The 17,957-nt window shown below is 38.6% G+C and overlaps 1 protein-coding gene across 1 annotated transcript in view; it reads left to right on the forward strand.

Annotated features, from left to right (window-relative positions):
- The window catches only part of NAV3 (neuron navigator 3), an 835,897-nt gene that overhangs the window by 427,143 nt on the left and 390,797 nt on the right, over positions 1 to 17,957 (forward strand). The gene's annotated exons all lie outside the window — the stretch shown is intronic.

The raw sequence follows: 17,957 nt of genomic DNA on the forward strand, positions 1-17,957 counted from the left end.
CTGTATTTGAAAAGAGGAATGTTGATCTGTTTTGTATGGTTAGCCAGATAACTACTTTGACATCTGAGACTTTTTCTGTACATTTCCTTGCTCTAAAAGAGTAAACAGTAAATTCATCAAAGAAAAGTCACAGGAATGTTTGAAGAGACAATTCTGATCATGGGTTAGTAAACAGGAATTACTACACTTTTGTAAATTAGTAAAGTAAAGCTTGAATCATTAGAGTAATTTAGTAATGATCTCAACTTAAATGGTTTACTTTTGTAATTAAGTTAATGTCTTTGATGCTAGTGTTTGAAATATACTGCCATTATAGAAAGTCAGATGTCTCAATAAGGAATTGATTTTAAAAAGTTATAATGATGACTATTAGACATTAATTGAGCATATCCTATACTGATATTTTTTTCAGTTAACCTGGCAGTGAATGTTATTAATTTTTAAAAAACTGTCAGTTCCTGTTTTGAGATGGTAACTTCTCATCAGTATATCTAGTGAAATGAATGTTTGACCAATAACTGGGATATTCAGGTTAATTTTTTTTTAAATGGAGTTAAGGAAATAAGAAGGAGAAATTTGTTTTTAAAGAAGATGATGGGTTTGAATTTGGGTATGTTTTATTGGATGCCAGTAGGAATATGAAAACACAAGACACAAGAAACTGTTCATGCTAGAGTTCTAGATTTTATTTTTTAATTTAAAAACTTTTTTTGTCATTGGAAGTATTAAGAGGCTGGTGGCGAGGGTCTTTCTTTAGTTCATAAGAAAGAATATTGGCACTGAGGACAACATTCATAGGAGTGGAAAAATCAGAAATGAGAAAGCTAAATCCCTGTAGGAGGAGCGTAGATTGTCAGTTTGCAGTCTCAGAGATGGAGCAATTCTAAATGAAAAGAGGTTCTCTCCTGAAGTAGCCTTGGACTTGGATGTCACTGGGATTGAGCATGTCAAGGAACTGAGCCAGTCAATAAATTGTCCTCCCAAGTAACCAGGTGAGTGTTGTTTAGTGAGGACTTTTGCCTGAACTACTTAAGAGCTCTTGAAAAATAGACCTAGAAAGTTGAATTTGACTTAGAAGTGGCTTGTCTCAACAGTTGCCAAGAGCTTCAGGTCTGAGTAGTTAATGAGAGTCTAGCAATCACACCTGTACCACAGCTTCTGGAGCCTGCCCACCCTTCCTTGCTTTTATGTGAAGTCTAAGACTTTACCATTTGGATTTAGGTTAGTCCAGGATATGATCAAGTATGAAAAATTAATACTATATATTCAACATTGGTACCTACTAATAATACTGAATATGTATCATTCTTTTATGATGGACCAGACACTGTGCTAAGGGCTTTGCATAATGATCTCCTTTAGACCTTACCTCAACCCTGAACTGGATATCATTAACTCCATTTACAGATGAGAATACTGGGACTTGGAGAGGTTGTGTGATTTGCTCCAGGTGACAGCACTAACAAGGGGCAAAACCAGTATTCAAACTTGGGTCTGTCTGATCTCTAAGTTATACTGATTCTGTGAAGGCTTTTCAAAAACTTTGTATGCTTTGTACTCTGAGCGACAGACAATAAAACACAAGGATGATTTCAAAATAAAAGAAGAGATTAATTTTGAAATCTTTTAATTAGGAAAAAGCAATGACTTATCACCAAACTAAGTATTTTTATTCATAAATTTTTGACTGTACTTGTCAATCCTTTTATGAATAGTATATGTCTTTCTGTAAGGAAATCTCAGAATCAAATCCTTGCTGAAGCTAATGATAAATAGTGTTAACGCTGAAATTGACTTCACTGAGTAAAATTAGTAAGGAGGTGCTAGCAATTGTCATATTAAAAGCTGCACTGAGTTTTTTTTTTTTTGGCTATCCTTTTATCTTAAATATAAGTTCTTCTTGGTTTGATAGGTTCTATTTCAGTGGGTAAACTCACAGTCACATGAGAAGCTGTTTTAAAAGGAAAATCCTTGATGGTTCAAGCAGTTGGAATCTGTGTTGAATTCTTAACTGAGGTTTAGGATGACTGTTGATGGGCAAAATGTGCTTGTGGGACACACATGTTACATGATAGCACCCAGACCTGACTTAATGAACTAAACAGATTGCTGGTCTTTCCTACCAGCTGTTCCAGCATTCTTTAGTTGTTTGCATTATGACTTTTCATGAACAACAGATAAATCTGGGCATTTCAATAGCATATATATTATGTGAAGAAACTGTAATGGTAAAAAAATAGGCTAGTTTCTGACACTGTATCATTCCAATATTTAATCATCCTAAATGGCAGAAACAGATGAGTTCTTCTATTGGCTACAAAGCCATCCAATGTCATAGACATGACATCATTATGGGATATATAGCTGGTTGGCATGCACTTCAGTAATAAATAATCAGAGATTGTTTTCCCCCAAAGTGTTGATTATTTACTGTATCACGTTATCAGAACTCCTTTTGCCCAAAACCATCAGCTTTTTATTGTTTTCTCTAGTGATGATCCTCAGGGATAAGAATGTACTGAAATTATTGTAGACAAAAGCAGAAAGACTGTGATTGTTACCACCAAGATTGCAAAAGAAAAGCAATATAAACAATAACATCTTCCATTGGAATATTCTACTTGATGTCCCTATTAGTTGACTTTGGATTTTGCAAGGTGTTCTATGTATTTTAAAGAAAATTGACTGCAGGTCATTCTGTTTATTCTGTTTATTCACAGATATTTATTGAATACTTACTAAGTTCTAGTAAGTAATACTTACTTACACATGTTGGAAATATATAATCTCTGGCTTGGTGAAGTGGAAAAATAATTATTGTCCCAATGGAGTTTAAAATCTAGTAGGGGAGTCAGACAATAAGTATGTTAGATGGTGTATCTAACATAATATGTTAGATGGTGATAAGAACTATGGGGAAATATAAGGCGGAAAAGGCAAATAGAGAATGCTGTTGGGGAGTCTGAGGAGGTGCAATTTTAATAGATTAATTATCAAAGATTAACTCTCAGATATGTCTTTTGACAACTTTATATGCTGTTTTTCCCAGTGTACATAATATGTAACTTTGATATGTTTACTTAATTATGTCATCACACTATATGCTATTTTTATATTTACGTCAACCGACCCCTGCTGTTTTGTTAATGAACAAAAAATAAGTAGGATTTGGCAGATTCACAAGCTGCTGTTCTATCTTAGGAACTGGTAGGCATTAGATATGGTTATTTTGCAGTACTTTGTATTATGTTGCCAAAAACTCTGTTAGGTTTTTGTTGTCCTTACCTTGCCTGTTAAGCTCACGATCAGGATTGGTCATGGGTTAAAAATGCTTGAGTTCACACGACATTTTTACATTAATATTACTGAATTAATGTGAATGAAATAATTTTCTTGCGAATTACGTAGCAGTTTCTAGTTGCGATTTTCATGCTCAAGTGAACAGTGATGCATAGCTGCCTGCCCAGCTATAGAGACTAGAAAGAATGAATATATCATCTTCTACTCAGATGCTTGGATGGTTATATTCTCACACACTGGGAAAGGCATAACAGGAAGTGTCTGCAGTTATCCAATCACCGCCCTCCTTTGCTCCACTTCCGTGAAGAGGGAGGGTAGATTTTGTTAGCTTTCATAAGTAGATGCTGGTCATAGTCTTATTTTTCTGTATAATCACTGCTCAATCAGCAATGTATAACAGTGTATTCAACGGACTTCTCAGAGCATATTATTTTGATGTCACTGCTCCAAATGTTTAGCAAAAGCTGGAATGAGAAAAAGAGTACTTATGGAGGATTCCTTGAAGGAGGCGCAGATCATCCACCCCTCTAGACTAGTAATTACAGACTTAAAGGACTAGAGAAGCCAAGAAAGTAACAAAATTGAATGAAGGCAAATATGTGACCTGTGGCCTCCTGGAGGGTCACATGCCCATCTAGGGACAGTTATTCCTCACTCCACAAAACACTTTTTGAAGGTTGATTTCTGCAAGTAGATGACCACCTTAAAACCGTGCCTTTAAATGACCAAAATCTTCCTCTGATTACAATAGGCTGGTATCTGATTAAGATACCTAAACCACATTTTTTCCAATCTCTGTTAAAATATAATTCTGAATTCTAATGTGTTGTGAATATAACAGTCTACATTGAGGAAGTTAAAAAATAAAGATTTATGAAGCCTGCCATTCTATTTACTATATTTATATATCACAGAGTACTCCTATGGGGATCCCTGGGAGAAATTTCTGTCTGATCTTAGTACCAGGATTAGTTGAGCTTATACTGTGAACAAATGAATGATTTTATCTTATGAATAAAATAAGTAAATTTGTACCATTATATAGAAGGAGCTGGTGGCTTTAGACATGGATATTCCACTTAAAAGAGTCTATTTGTCAATTTCAGCTGTCTCTTGCAAAATGTAAATTCATCACCAAGCTCTAGCCAGTGGATCTCATCTTGCAAGGTGTACTTGTCTGTCACCTTCACTCCTGACTTTATCTTACCTTTCTTATTCTCATTTTCCCTCTGATCTATTTAAAAATTTATATTTTAATCTTAAATTTAAATCTATTTAAAAATTTAAATCTATTTAAAAATTTTTATTTTTTTATTGTATATAACTATATAGACCACCTTCGAACTTGGGAACAGGTAAGATTAAAAATAAATGAATAATCAACTTCCAAAATCTATATTGGTTGACATTTTTCTTATCACAATAGCATTGCATACTAGTATATCATCAGGTCAGTCACAAATGCCAATATTTTTGTTACCAAACATAATTAAATAATAATAGCAAAATATTTACATTTTGACATGAATTGATAACTACTAGATGGTCCTTATAATGATATCTTAAAGAAGACCATCGTTCACTTTCTTAAGTTTGATAAAAGAGGTAAATTTACATCTAATGCTGGGAGTAGCATGTCAACGGAAGTTTGTCCTTGTGTGTATACATGACTGCCACTAGCCCATGTGGTACCTTCCTATGGTTTAAAAAAGGACATTATGGGCTTCCCTGGTGGCGCAGTGGTTGAGAGTCCGCCTGCCGATGCAGGGGACACGGGTTCGTGCCCCGGTCCAGGAAGATCCCACATGCCGCGGAGCGGCTGGGCTCGTGAGCCATGGCCGCTGAGCCTGCGCGTCCGGAGCCTGTGCTCCGCAACGGCAGAGGCCACAACAGTGAGAGGCCCGCGTACCGCAAAAAATAAAAAAAATAAAAAGGACATTATGTCCTCTTAGAGGATACAATCTAAGGTCAGGTCTCATACTTTTGTCCTCAAGGTGTGGCAAGGATTTTGGTCCCCATCTCTCTCAGACCAGGAGTTATTTGGGAAAGGCATAACCTACCAGGCCATTCATGGAAACCTTACTAGTGTGTTACATGTGAGTTTCATCTGCCACATGTGTCTGGCCAAGGAAAACTAGATTGAGATCTGATGGGGTAAATTCTAGGTTGGTGACATTTTATAAACACGTGAACAAAAATAAGCACTTCTAATCTCACAGAAAAGAAAGATATGACAACAGGTTGCATATGTGTCATATAACAGATTAGTAATTTTTTGACATGTATTGAACTCTTCCTGCATTTAATAGCTAAATACTTTTTGGTAGGTCATAGACCTCTTGAGAATCTGATGAAAGCTATGATGCCTCTACAGAAAAACGCACAAAGGCATAGGTGTATATATATATATATATATATATATATATATTTTTTTTTTTTTTAATTGAATTTATACAGGTTACCAGATGTTCAGAAACAAACCCCAACTATTGATTTTGGAGAGCTCATTCATTCTCAGTCCTTTGTTCAGAAGGATGATGATAACCTCCTTATGAAGGTACTGCACCTCTCTGACACGATGTCTCAAAATCATCAATCCCTAAGCTCATCAAAGCCATGCTCTGGGATTGCACCATTGATAAATATGGCCTCTGAACAAGTCTAAACAGGAGCAGTTTTACGCTACTCACACAGTGATTAATAGAAATGAATGTGAAGATTTCCTTATCCATGTAATCCAGTAGTTCAGATTCCACTTAGCGTATTCTGATGCTTAAGCATATGTTTACGAAAACAAGGATTAAGTAAATCACTGTACATGTATTCAGTGAACTATTATATAGTCACTTAAAAGAATGAAAAGAATTAGTAACCATCTAGGGAAAAATGCTTGGTGTATACTGTTAAGATAATAAAGTAGACTATGTAAGTGCTTAATCAGTATGATTGCAACATTTTTTTCTTAAAAAATGTATTAAAAAAACTAGAAGATACTACACCAAAAATATTAGCGATTCTTTGATAAAATTATAGATCATTATTTTTTTGTTACACCATTTTATTTTCCACATTATTATAATGAACATGTATTATTTTATATGAAATGGGAAAAATTTTTTAAATTATAAAAGCAGTTTGCTGGAGAAAGGAAATTGTATATATTAGTAAAGTATAAAATTGTCATCTTCAAGCAAAAAGAGTTCTCAATCCTCACTAACAAATGTGTATATAATTACATAGCATCAACTGTTGTCTTTGGGACAAAGAAAGATCAATTTAGTGATTATTGAGATTGAATGTCTCAAATGACTAAGTTAAGCTGTGATGTATATTGGAATTTGTAATTTTCTCAAATTATTAATAAAAACACACATTAATAGGCTTTGAAAATGTAAATTAAAAAAGAGGTCTCTTTGATACTAGCCTTTGCCACTTTGCATATGTGAGAATAAATTATTGGAGTCTATACTTATACATTGCTTTGTAATGACACTTTTGTGGCAGTTGGTCACATTACTTATTTCTGCTACAAGTGTCAATTTTGGATAAATGTTATAAAGCAACTGAGATTTGTGGTTTTGAGTTGAAATTTTGTCACGACACTGAAAAATCTCACCCAGAGGGTATGAATTAAACTTTTGGCTTCTACCCATGAGTAGGGCGAAACTAAAACTAAAATAATATCTCAAGGGGTATAAAACCAACCATTCCAGTAAAATGGACATACAGGCAATGCCTTGTTTTATTGTGCTTCGTTTATTGCTCTGCGCAGATACTGCATTTTTTTGCAAATTGTACGTTTGTGGCACCCTTGTGTTGAGCAAGTCTACAGGCACCATTTTTCCAATAGCATTTCCTCACTTCATGTCTCCATGTCACATTTTGGTAATTCTCACAGTATTTCAAACTCTTTCATTATTATTATGTTTGTTACTGTGATCTATGATCAGTGATTTTTGATGTTATGATTGCAAAAATATTATAACTCACTGAAGGCTCAGATGATAGCAATTTTTAGCAATAAAGTATTTTTCTATTAAAGTATGTACATTGTTATTTTAGCCATAATGCTATTGAACACTTAATAGACTGTAGTACAGTGTAAACATGACTTCTCTACGCACTGGGAAACCAAAAAATTTGTGTGATTCACTATACTGTGATATTCAGTTTATCATGGTGGTCTGGAATTGAACCCATGATATATCTCCAAGGTGCCTGTATTCTGAAATTGAAGTTCTGTGTAGCTTGTATATACTCAGACCATCCAGGACTGCTGAAAAAGAGAAGTTACAACAATCTTAGACTGCTTGTTGGGAAGAACTAATATATACAGCTGGGCCACCATGTTGCACAACTCAGTGAAGTTCAATGTGAATAAAGTATGAAAAGTAGCTTCCAGAATTGGGCAAACACTGGGTGGACTTAAACAGTCAAGGAAGACTTTACTATTCGTGACTATTAGAGGTCAAGACTATTGCAGTAAGATTCAAGGTTATACAGTAGAGGAGAGAGATTGTTTTAATTCTGATGAACCAAAAGGCAGTAGTTTTTTTTTTTTTTAAACCCCACATTTGTTTATTTATTTATTTTTTGGCTGTGTTGGGTCCTCGTTCCTGTGTGAGGGCTTTCTCTAGTTGTGGCAAGCGGGGGCCACTCTTCATTGCGGTGCGCGGGCCGCTCACTATCACGGCCTCTCTTGTTGCGGAGCACAGGCTCCAGACATGCAGGCTCAGTAGTTGCAGCTCACGGGCCCAGTTGCTCCGCGGCATGTGGGACCCTCCCAGACCAGGGCTTGAACCCGTGTCCCCTGCATTAGCAGGCAGATTCTCAACCACTGAGCCACCAGGGAAGCCCTGCAGTAGAAATTTTAAATGCTGGGATGAGCTAGTGGAATGTGGGACATTTGTGGGGAGGTTGGTCTATGTGTTTGCAATATGGCAGTTTACCTAATCTAGGCTCCTACCCTCCCACTGAGACTGGAAGATTGAGGCTCAATCTTTCTTGATGATAAAATTTCAAAGGGATGTTTCTCAGGTCCTTGAGAAAGACTTTCCTAGGTAGTAGTATTAGCTAGAGGCTGGGAAAAGATTTATATCTCAAAGGGGCAGAGAAAGAATTTACAAATTCAATTTTTTAAAAAGCAAATCTTCTAAGAAAAGAGAAGGCAGAGGCCAAAAGTCAGGAAGAAACCTGTCTAAAGTTTAGTGATGCTGAGGGGATTCTTAAGGCCATCTTTGTTACATTCATTTTCCTTGGAGGCAGCATGGAGATAGAGAATCCTAACCATAAGAGGTAGGTTTTGTCCTTGGCTCTGCTTAGGTGTATTTTGGGGATGTTAGTTTTTCTCTATGAGTTTTCTATACTGTGTAACAATTACCACACTTAGTGGCTTAAAACAACACACATTTATTTATCTCACAGTTTCTGTGGGTCGGAGATTTGCTTAGGCTCTGTTGCAATCAGTGTGTTGACCACAACTGTGTTTTCTTATAGAAGCTCAACTATGGAAACATCTGCTTCCTCCACTGGCATGGTTCTTGGCAGCATTCCTTTCTCTTTGGCTGTAGAATTCATGGCATTTTGCTTCTTCAAAGTGAAAAAGGGGAGACAGGGATCCTAGAGCAAGTTGGCTAGCAAGGGAAGTTTTGCATAACATAGTGTAATCCTAGAAATGACATCTCATCACCTTTGCTGTAGTCTATTGGTTAGAATCCTCACATTTTCCATGCACACTCAATGGAAGGCTTTTACATAGAGATGTAAATACCAGGAGGCTTCTGTAACAATCTATGCGCCACATCTTTCATTTGCAAAATTTAAGCAATTTCACTAATAATAGTTTCCTTCGATGTGTAGGAGTCCTCAAGTTGCTTCTAGAGAGGTTTGGTGATGGAGGTGATGTCTTCATGTTACAGAGCTCTGGTTCCCTATATCTACTTTAACCTAAACAAACGTGTTGAGGTTCCTTATGAAATTTGTCTGTTTCTTTCTTCTCTTTTTTCTTTCCTTTTTTTTTTTTTGATGAAGTTTTTCTGTTTCCTTCAAAATATGATAAAAAATGCACCACACCAGATAATAATTTTGATCACACTAGCTGGAAAAGCTATGATTCAAATAAAATTTAAAATGAAAACTTATCTCATGAATTAAAGCTTAGCTTTATGAATTTGACCAGTCATATAGTTATGATGTGACTTGTCCTAGAGAGAATTTAAAGATCCCCTAGCTTGAGCAAACAGCCTATAAGCTGGCAGCTTATTTTGCACAGAGTTTTTATCCTCTGCGTATCCTTGCATCTTTCATAGCTGTACCTTCTCAAAGAAATTACCCCACTCGAAATAGGAAAGTAAGAAAGTTCTAGCAGAGCTAAAAGTAGTATCCAGATGAAAAAGGACCAAGTCATATGTTGCTCTCATTCTAGACTGTTTATTGTTTAGTTGAGCTTTCCACATTTGAGAACATACTTTAATTGTTCCCCACTTTTTATTTGCAAAGTTCTCTTTTCTATCTTAGTGTGAAAATGGAGCATATGCTGATACAATATCCCAGGCTGTGTTTACAGACTCTCTGGAGGTGAGGTGGAGGTGGGAGGGAGCATGGGAAGAAGCAGTTCCTTAGCAGTTGTTTTTCTCATTATGTTGTTAAGCAACCCATCACAAGTTATCCTTGGAACATATTTTTTACATTCACTTATACCACTGACTCTATATATGATTATTTATTTTTCAATTTATAATATTAAGGTGCCATTTTAAAAGGTGCTGTATTAACTCCAGTTTGGACTATAGATTCCAGCTGCTTCTTCATGTTTTACTTATTAAGACTGTTGGAACCAATCCTTGCCTTTGTACTTATTAAGTGTAAGCACATGACCTTTCCGGGCCTGGTGGGAGAACCTCCCCAGACCGAGCACATGGAGCCTGCAGTTGTGAAGAAAAAGGAGCTAGTGCAGGTCTGGTGGCCTTGTTCTCAGGTGGCCTGGGCCTGCAGCGGCTTGAAGCAGGATTGCGGTTCCCAGCCAGAGATTGAAGTCAGGCTGCAGCAGGGAGAGCGCTGAATCCTAGCCACTAGTGGCCAGTGACAAGGCCCTGGCCCGTACGGCTTTGCAGAAAATGAATTTCCACAAAGAAATGCAAAGTAGTGAAACAAGTAAAGTGTTTATTAGGAGGAAAAGGGGTACGTGTAGATAGGCACACGGGTGGACTCAGAGAAAGAGTTGCATTGTGGTGGTAGTTTGAATCACGTATATGGGGCATTTCTCCCGGGTTTCCTTTGGCCAATCATCTTGCTTTGCCTGGTTCTGTTTCCGTATTTGGTTTACCTCATGGTCCTCTCATGTGTGTGCGTGCATCTCTTAGCTAAGATGCATTCTAATGAAGAGGCCTGTGGGTAGGTTGACATTATATCACTCCCTTTTTTGACCTCCAAGAAGCCTTTCTGCACATGTAGAGTGGGGAAGGTCTCCTTAACCTTGAGAATGAGAAATCTATGGTCTCTTACCTGGGCAGGGCTCAGCTTCACTCTCGCTCCTGCTATTTAGGAGTATCTGTCCACAGGGGACAAACTCCAGCTGCTCAGCCTGGGTCCTGTCTATCTCCTGCCTCAGCCTCTGATTGCTAGTGTCTGTCAACCACATTGCCTTCTCTCAAGAAGTGCTGGGAATGTGATCAGGCAGAAGCACACTTAAGTGAATGCAACAGTGGAAACTACCAAGGAAGAGTATGGTACACAGAGAAGAGTATGCAGAAGAGTAGACCACAATGTGAGCTTCCAAGGAACTCAGCATCTTGTTGATATGGAGGGACGTGGATTATGTAGAGAGTAAATAAAGTGTTATGGGAATTAAAATAAGGGGCCAATTTTTTTTTTAAGTGGGGGAATGGGGCAGGATTCATGGAAAGGATACGTTTGATCTGGATCATATGGAATGAATAGGACTGAAAATGGAGCTTATAAGGGTGAGAATGTTTTACATTAGAGGAAACTGCATTAATAAAAGGATGGCCATCTATGGCTTGAGGTGTATAGCTTATTTGTAGATACATGCATTTCAATTTGCCTGGAGTTCAGGTTCCATGTGGCTGAGCTAGAGAGGTAGGGGCAAAGGGAGAGGTGACTCTGGAAAGGCAAATAGAAGCAAATCATAGGGGGCGCGGCGGTGGGCTCAATGACCAGGTTAAGACTTGTTGATTTTTTTCATGGGTGTGTGTGTTGGGAGCAGACTAGAGTTATAGTATAGTGATTCAAACCACAGACTTTGGGATCAGAGTAACTTGGGTTTCCATCCTGACTCTGCCATCCACAAGCTATGTGAACTTGTATAATACATAATGTTTCTGACCTTCAGTTTTCTCATCAATAAATGAGGAGCAATAATGCAAATTTATTTGAAACATTCTGAGGATCAAATAAGATTATGTACCTAAAGTGCTTAGGCTGGTACCTGCCACTCAGCAACATTCTGTGAGCGGCAGCTATGATCATGCTAAAGAGAAGGATGGAAATACCACTAACTTCAACACAATTATTCTCTTCAGTTGTTGGTGGAGATGTAACATTCCCTCTCTCCCAGATAAGTAGAAGCTGTCCCTGCTGTATTGAGCTTATTGCCAAGTGGATTAGAACACTGGACTGAGCAGGGAGTCCAGTGACCTCATGGAGAGAAACGTAAACCAAAGTCATATAGAAGAGTGTATAACAGAATTATCAATGAAGACAGGAAGGATCTAGAGATGAGGCAACAGAAAGCACAGGGAAACTAAAGGAGATGGAAATCCTGTGAATTCAGAATGAATTCCCTGAGGTATCAAGGCTGGGAGAGATTTTTTAGGAGCTTGCAACTATGAGTTGTTCAAAGAGGAATCTATTATGGTACTTCCTTGGTCTGGATAGAAGGGAGTGATGGTTCTTTATCCTTTCTATTAACCTTTGATTATCATTCTGAATAACACTAGGAACTGAAAACTGATAGACTTACTAAGATACACATCATGAATGGAGGTTCAAACTACATACTGATTAAAGTCAGAATCTGAAAGTATTGGTAGTTGAGCAGATACAGCTGTCAGAAGTTAGGCTACGCAGGGACCACAAAACTAGGACAATGTTACCTAAAGGAAGGATGATATAACTAATATCCCATCATCAAAAGCAGGAAGTTACCTGCTAAAGGCATGTCAAAGTTAGAGGTGCAGTGAGAGTCAGTAGTAGAACTCAGCCTATGGCCGGAATCAGTTTGGTCAATGAAGCAGTTCCTTGAAACAGTATCTTGTATTTTCCATTTCTTGTATGGCTGGAGGAGCAATATGTTGGAAGGATCAATTTGGGTACATTTGACATTGGGAGATGTGTCTGTCAGTGATCTTAGTACCAAGCTTCAGAAGCTAACTCACAAAAATAAAATGGAAATTAATACGGATAATGTAAGTTCAGTGAATTAGTGAGAAGGATACTGCAAGTTCAGTGGATCAGTGGGAACCTGGAGGTCCAGACTTGGAAAATGGACAGGAGCTATAGGCACAGTACAGGTTGACGAGCAGGAACCACAGTGAAGGTCACGTGGTCACGTGGTCTTCATGCCTCCACTCTGAACTCCAGTTATTCCCATGTTAATTGTTGTATCACTTACTCAACACTGAAAAACCTCAGAGAGCCTCAGACTGACCTGGACTCTGCCCATGCCTGGCCTCTTTCTGTCCTGAACAGGGTCGTGAAGATATTTACTACTTTGACGTCCTTAGTGAGAAGTAGTCACTATTTCCTAAGGCAACGTGCAATGGGGGCGGATGGAGATCCCCTAAACAGAGATGGATGCTAATCGGAAAAGGGTTTGCATGTTACACAGATGCCTTCCTAGGAGGCACTGAGGTAAAGAAGTAGGAAGAGGGGGAAGGGAGCTAAAGAGGGTAAAGGGAGACAGACAGAGGAGGGTCAGAGTGTTCTTCTTGTACTGGCTGTTTCTTAAGTAACTAATTCAAAATCATCAGTATGCCAAAGTGGCATTTTGGGGGCAGCCTACCCTGAACGCCATCAGCAATAATGGTAGGCTCCTATGGTAGCTTCAAGATGCCTTTTATCAGGGGGCAATTTTCTCAGTACACACTTTGGAAACCCAAGAAACCTGTGGCCATCCCTCCTTCCAAATCCTTTAGTAACAGAGCTTACGTATACTGAGTTGAGTAGAAGTTTGTCATGTTAAACCTTTAAGTCAAGGCTTAGCAGGAGCTGAATGATCTCTTTTGATGAGTGCAGATTTATAAGAATTTTAGCTTGGGGTTTGAGATCAAATTCTCTCACCTAAGCTGTGGGAGCCCATGAAATCTTTCCAATAAAAATGATTGCAGTTGAGAGTTTTGCCAAATAGGGCCTCTTAAAAAGAGTCCCTATTTAAGTCATTTCTCAGACATAATTGAAAGTGGCTATTTTGTTATGCTCCTAACTGCTGTGTGGTACCACTTATTTCTTTTCGAGAAGTATGATAGAGAATAAGATAATTCTGATTATGGTGAAATACGAGAACACTGATATTATTTTATTGGGTTTTTTTTCCCTGAGTTAAAACTTTATATTTTTGGATTGTTCATCATATACCCCTTTGCCTGCTATCATTTCCAAATGGTGACTATTATCCATGTGTTTTAATATTCTTCATATGTCATTTTAATGTTGTTCATATGTTAAAACTGAAGGGACTGCTTTTTTTTTTTTGGTCTTTGTAATACTAGGATAATTTAAAGAGAATGTTTTTGAAACATCATTCTATTTTTTTGTGAAGTGGGCCAAATAAAATATTTTTGTTCATTTGGGCAGCATGTCAACAGCCACGTAGTTCAAATAATAAGTATGATTTCTTTGAACATTTTGAAGCAGTTCAGATGGAGGCAGCATACAAGGTGGATCCTTGGAAAAGCCCCTGTTAAAAGATCCTATTTAAAAAAAAAAAAAAAGATCCTATTAAAGCTGATGTTGAGAGTTGGGGTTACAGATGGAAGGGCTATATAGAAGAAATCCCTGAATCTCTAACTCTTCCCTTTTTCTTATCCCCATATCACCAGCTTTCATCATTTCTGACTGCTCAGGGTCTCTCTTTCTGAATGCTACGAGCAATGGTATTAAGGTCTTAGAATCACATTGTTCTTCTATAGGATGTCTTGGCCTTCTGTCTCTTAGCACATATTATCCTCAGTTCCATCATGCCATTTCTCTGCTCAAACTGTTATTCCCCATTATATCAGAATACCCAAGAAGAGCTTTGATGTTGAAGAACTATTTATTACTTTAAGTTGATGGAAAAGTACTCCCTTTATCCTCTCGTCTTATTGGACAATGTCATCCTGAGGTTGAAGAGCTGGTGAACACCAGGCGCAACTGTGGAGAAACAGAGTTCTTGTTTGTGCGGCTCACCCGTCCTACCTGTCCTTTAAACCAGCAGCACTTGCTTAGATGCCCAGAAGGTAGCTTCGGTACAAACACTGATGTGACCTGCGAATTTTACTGGCATTGTTTCTTTTAGGATGTATTCATTGTCTAATGGATTAGAATTCATAAGCCTCCACCTCGTAGCGATTCTTTGAACTAAGTTAAGCAGTTTTTAAAAATAATCTTCTTTGTTATTTAGCAATTTTTTGGGAAACTGTTCATTTTATGTAAATGTGATTTACCAAGATGGTTGGGTAGATCATCATACAGTTAATATGGAGTGTGCAGTTTGATAGTTCTACAGATATACACATTTTAAAATTGTTCATGGACTTTCCTTGATAATGATTAGATCTAGATTTAAATGGCAACGTGTTTGAAAATATTTTCAGTATTATTAAAATATTTCATTAGCCCTGTTAGCTTGAGAACAAAAAAAAAGGAGAGAGAGAGAGAGATGACTGAGAGACGGTATATTATACAGTTCAAGATGCTAGAGCTAGATTCCTAGTGTTCCAGTCCTAACTTCACGAATTATTAACTCCGTGATCTTGGGCAAGACATTTCACATTGCTGTGCCTTGCTGTTTTCATCAAGTATGCATAATCCTCATGGGATTGTAGTGAGTATCAATAGACCCAAATAATGTCTTTACTGTGGATTTTATGGAAGTGTATCACGTGCATATACGCAACTTTCTTACTGTTAAGAGTTATTCAGAATGATGTTGAGACGTTTGTAGTAAAATTAGAAATCCTGGATGTTAAAAAGAAATGCAGCAGGTAAAAATGTGCTGCGTTCATTTCTCAGTCTGTGATGGTTTGGGCCTTAAGTTAATGCCGAGTGTGGTCAGTAGAGGCAGAAAGCCTGGCAGGCGCGGAAGGATAGTCCTGAGATGGGCTCCCATGTGTGAGCTTGGCCAGGTTTCTTAACCCCTCTGTACCCCTGTTGTCCCATCTATAAAAATGCCAACTTGGACTACCTGATCTCTAAGGTGTCTTTTGGCTGTAAAAGTCTATGAATCTTTCAATATACTTTGACTTAATGCATTTTACACATGGAATGTTCTTGAAAGCATTTAGCCTTTTTCTAAAAAAAACAAACAAACAAAGGCTTTTTCAGGTGTTTCCTCTTCCTCCTCCTCCTTCCTGCCCACCTCTCCTTCTTCTTCCTTCTATTATGTAGAAGAGATACCAGGCCTGACTACTGCTTTCAGGATGGTTAAATGATAGGATTTCCATTTCTAAGACATAGTAATTTAGATTACATGAGATTAACTTCTTCTAGTAGATTGAAACATTTGGTTTATTGAAACCAAATAAAAAAATAAAACTAAACTTGATTTTGTCTCCTAACCGAACTTCTCTTCTCTGTTTCCTGGCTCCCCAAACTCAATCCCTCCCCTGCTTTCCCTCACCTTGTGCATGGTATCCCTTTCTACTCCATCTTCCCCAGCCAGAGAAATGGAAGCCACAGTAGAAGTGTCCCTCTAACCTCCTACCCCATCCACAGTAATCCAGTAGCCAAGTCATGACTCTTCTATTTAACATAGGTACTAGTCCATCCTCTGCTTTCCATTTCCTTTTGCCACTGCCTCACTTCAGACTCTAATCATTTCTTGCTTGGATTATGCTAACGAACCTATTTTCCTTATTCTGATCTCAAATCCTTCCAATAAATTTTCCCCTTCTCTCCCAGAGTGGGATTTCCTGGAAATTATGTCTGATTGTCAAATCCCTCCCCTAATAAATATCTCCATTTTCTTACCAGCTCTCCATCAACTGCCTCCTGCCTACATTGCCACTTAGTTTATTAGTCATTAATTCCTCTGTCCCCTGACCCTCTACCCTCTAGCTGTTATTGAACGACTTTCTTTTCCTTAGTACTTTTCTTCTGGTACCCACTGCCTAGCTTTATCCTCCTGTTCCCACTGTCTGGAATACCTTACTGTTCTTCATCTGCCCACTAACTCGCATCAGCAGTAACAAGCCTCTCTTTGGTGCCCCTACTGTCATTTGCCATATAAATAACCATAAAAGAAATGATAGCAAATTTTCTCATACTACAAACTACAACTGTGATGCACAGTGGACACGTGCTTTCTTTTTTTTTTTTTTTTTTTGCGGTACGCGGGCCTCTCACTGTTGTGGCCTCTCCCGTTGCGGAGCACAGGCTCCGGACGCGCAGGCTCAGTGGCCATGGCTCACGGGCCCAGCCGCTCCGCGGCATGTGGGATCTTCCCGGACCGGGGCACGAACCTGTGTCCCCTGCATCGGGGGAGGCGGACTCTCAACCAGGGAAGCCCGACACGTGCTTTCTTAAACTGAGCTGGTGTCCTTCACAAAGACCTACATCTTCTGACTTATCAGAAAAAAATAGATAAGATATATGCAACTGGCTCTTTAGGTGGTGCTCGGCATCTCTAGGAGAAAACATTCAATCTTGGATTCAGGCCTCTGCCCCATTTTAGGCTTTTTTCCTAGATTGGTCTGGGTATAAGGTGTTGAGGAATAAATGACTTAAGTAGTCTTATGGGTAAAGAGTTGAGGTTCTTGGGTTCTGAAACTTCTGTTTCCTCTGACCCCTGGGTTGATTACCCTTGTCCACCTGGTTGCTGGTCTTGGCAGGTGGGGACAGCTATTAGTGTAGTTTCCAGCCTGGCTTCGTGGCTTGGGCAGGGCCGACCTTTGCCCCCCAGTTGACCAGGCTTTGCTTGTTTCAGAGGTTTTCTGGCCTTTGAGGCTCTGCACCATCCTCTGTATGGTTTGAGATCATGGACATTTATCTCAGCCTATAAGATTCATTACCCAGGGGGCCCCTCAGCAGGCCCAGTGACTCTCAACTCACTGTCTAATGATGTAAGAACATTTCAGGAGTGAAAACTAGAGCCTCTCTGCTGGACCACTCCACTCAGGCAACCTCTGCAGACTAGGTCCTCCTTACCTTACTGCTTTCCTCCACTTACCTCATGTTTTTAAAGGCATTTCTCTCCACCACCCCCTTCTCCCCTTATACCCTTTTAGGGTATAATTTCAAAAGAGGAGGAAAAGGAAGGAAGAGAAGAAGGCAAGAACCTTGACCTCAGTTTGGTGTTTTCTTAGTTCCTGTAAGACAGTAAGAATGGTTTCCTTTTGTAATTCTTCCCTTCTGACTTATCCTTGTGGGTGGGTCCTAATGATAAAAGAGTATTTTCCTGGCATGTGGAACAGGTTCTCTGATGAGATTGAACCCACTTA

The sequence above is a fragment of the Orcinus orca genome, chromosome 11 (assembly GCF_937001465.1).
Source record: "Orcinus orca chromosome 11, mOrcOrc1.1, whole genome shotgun sequence".
Classification (NCBI taxonomy): Eukaryota; Metazoa; Chordata; class Mammalia; order Artiodactyla; family Delphinidae; genus Orcinus; species Orcinus orca.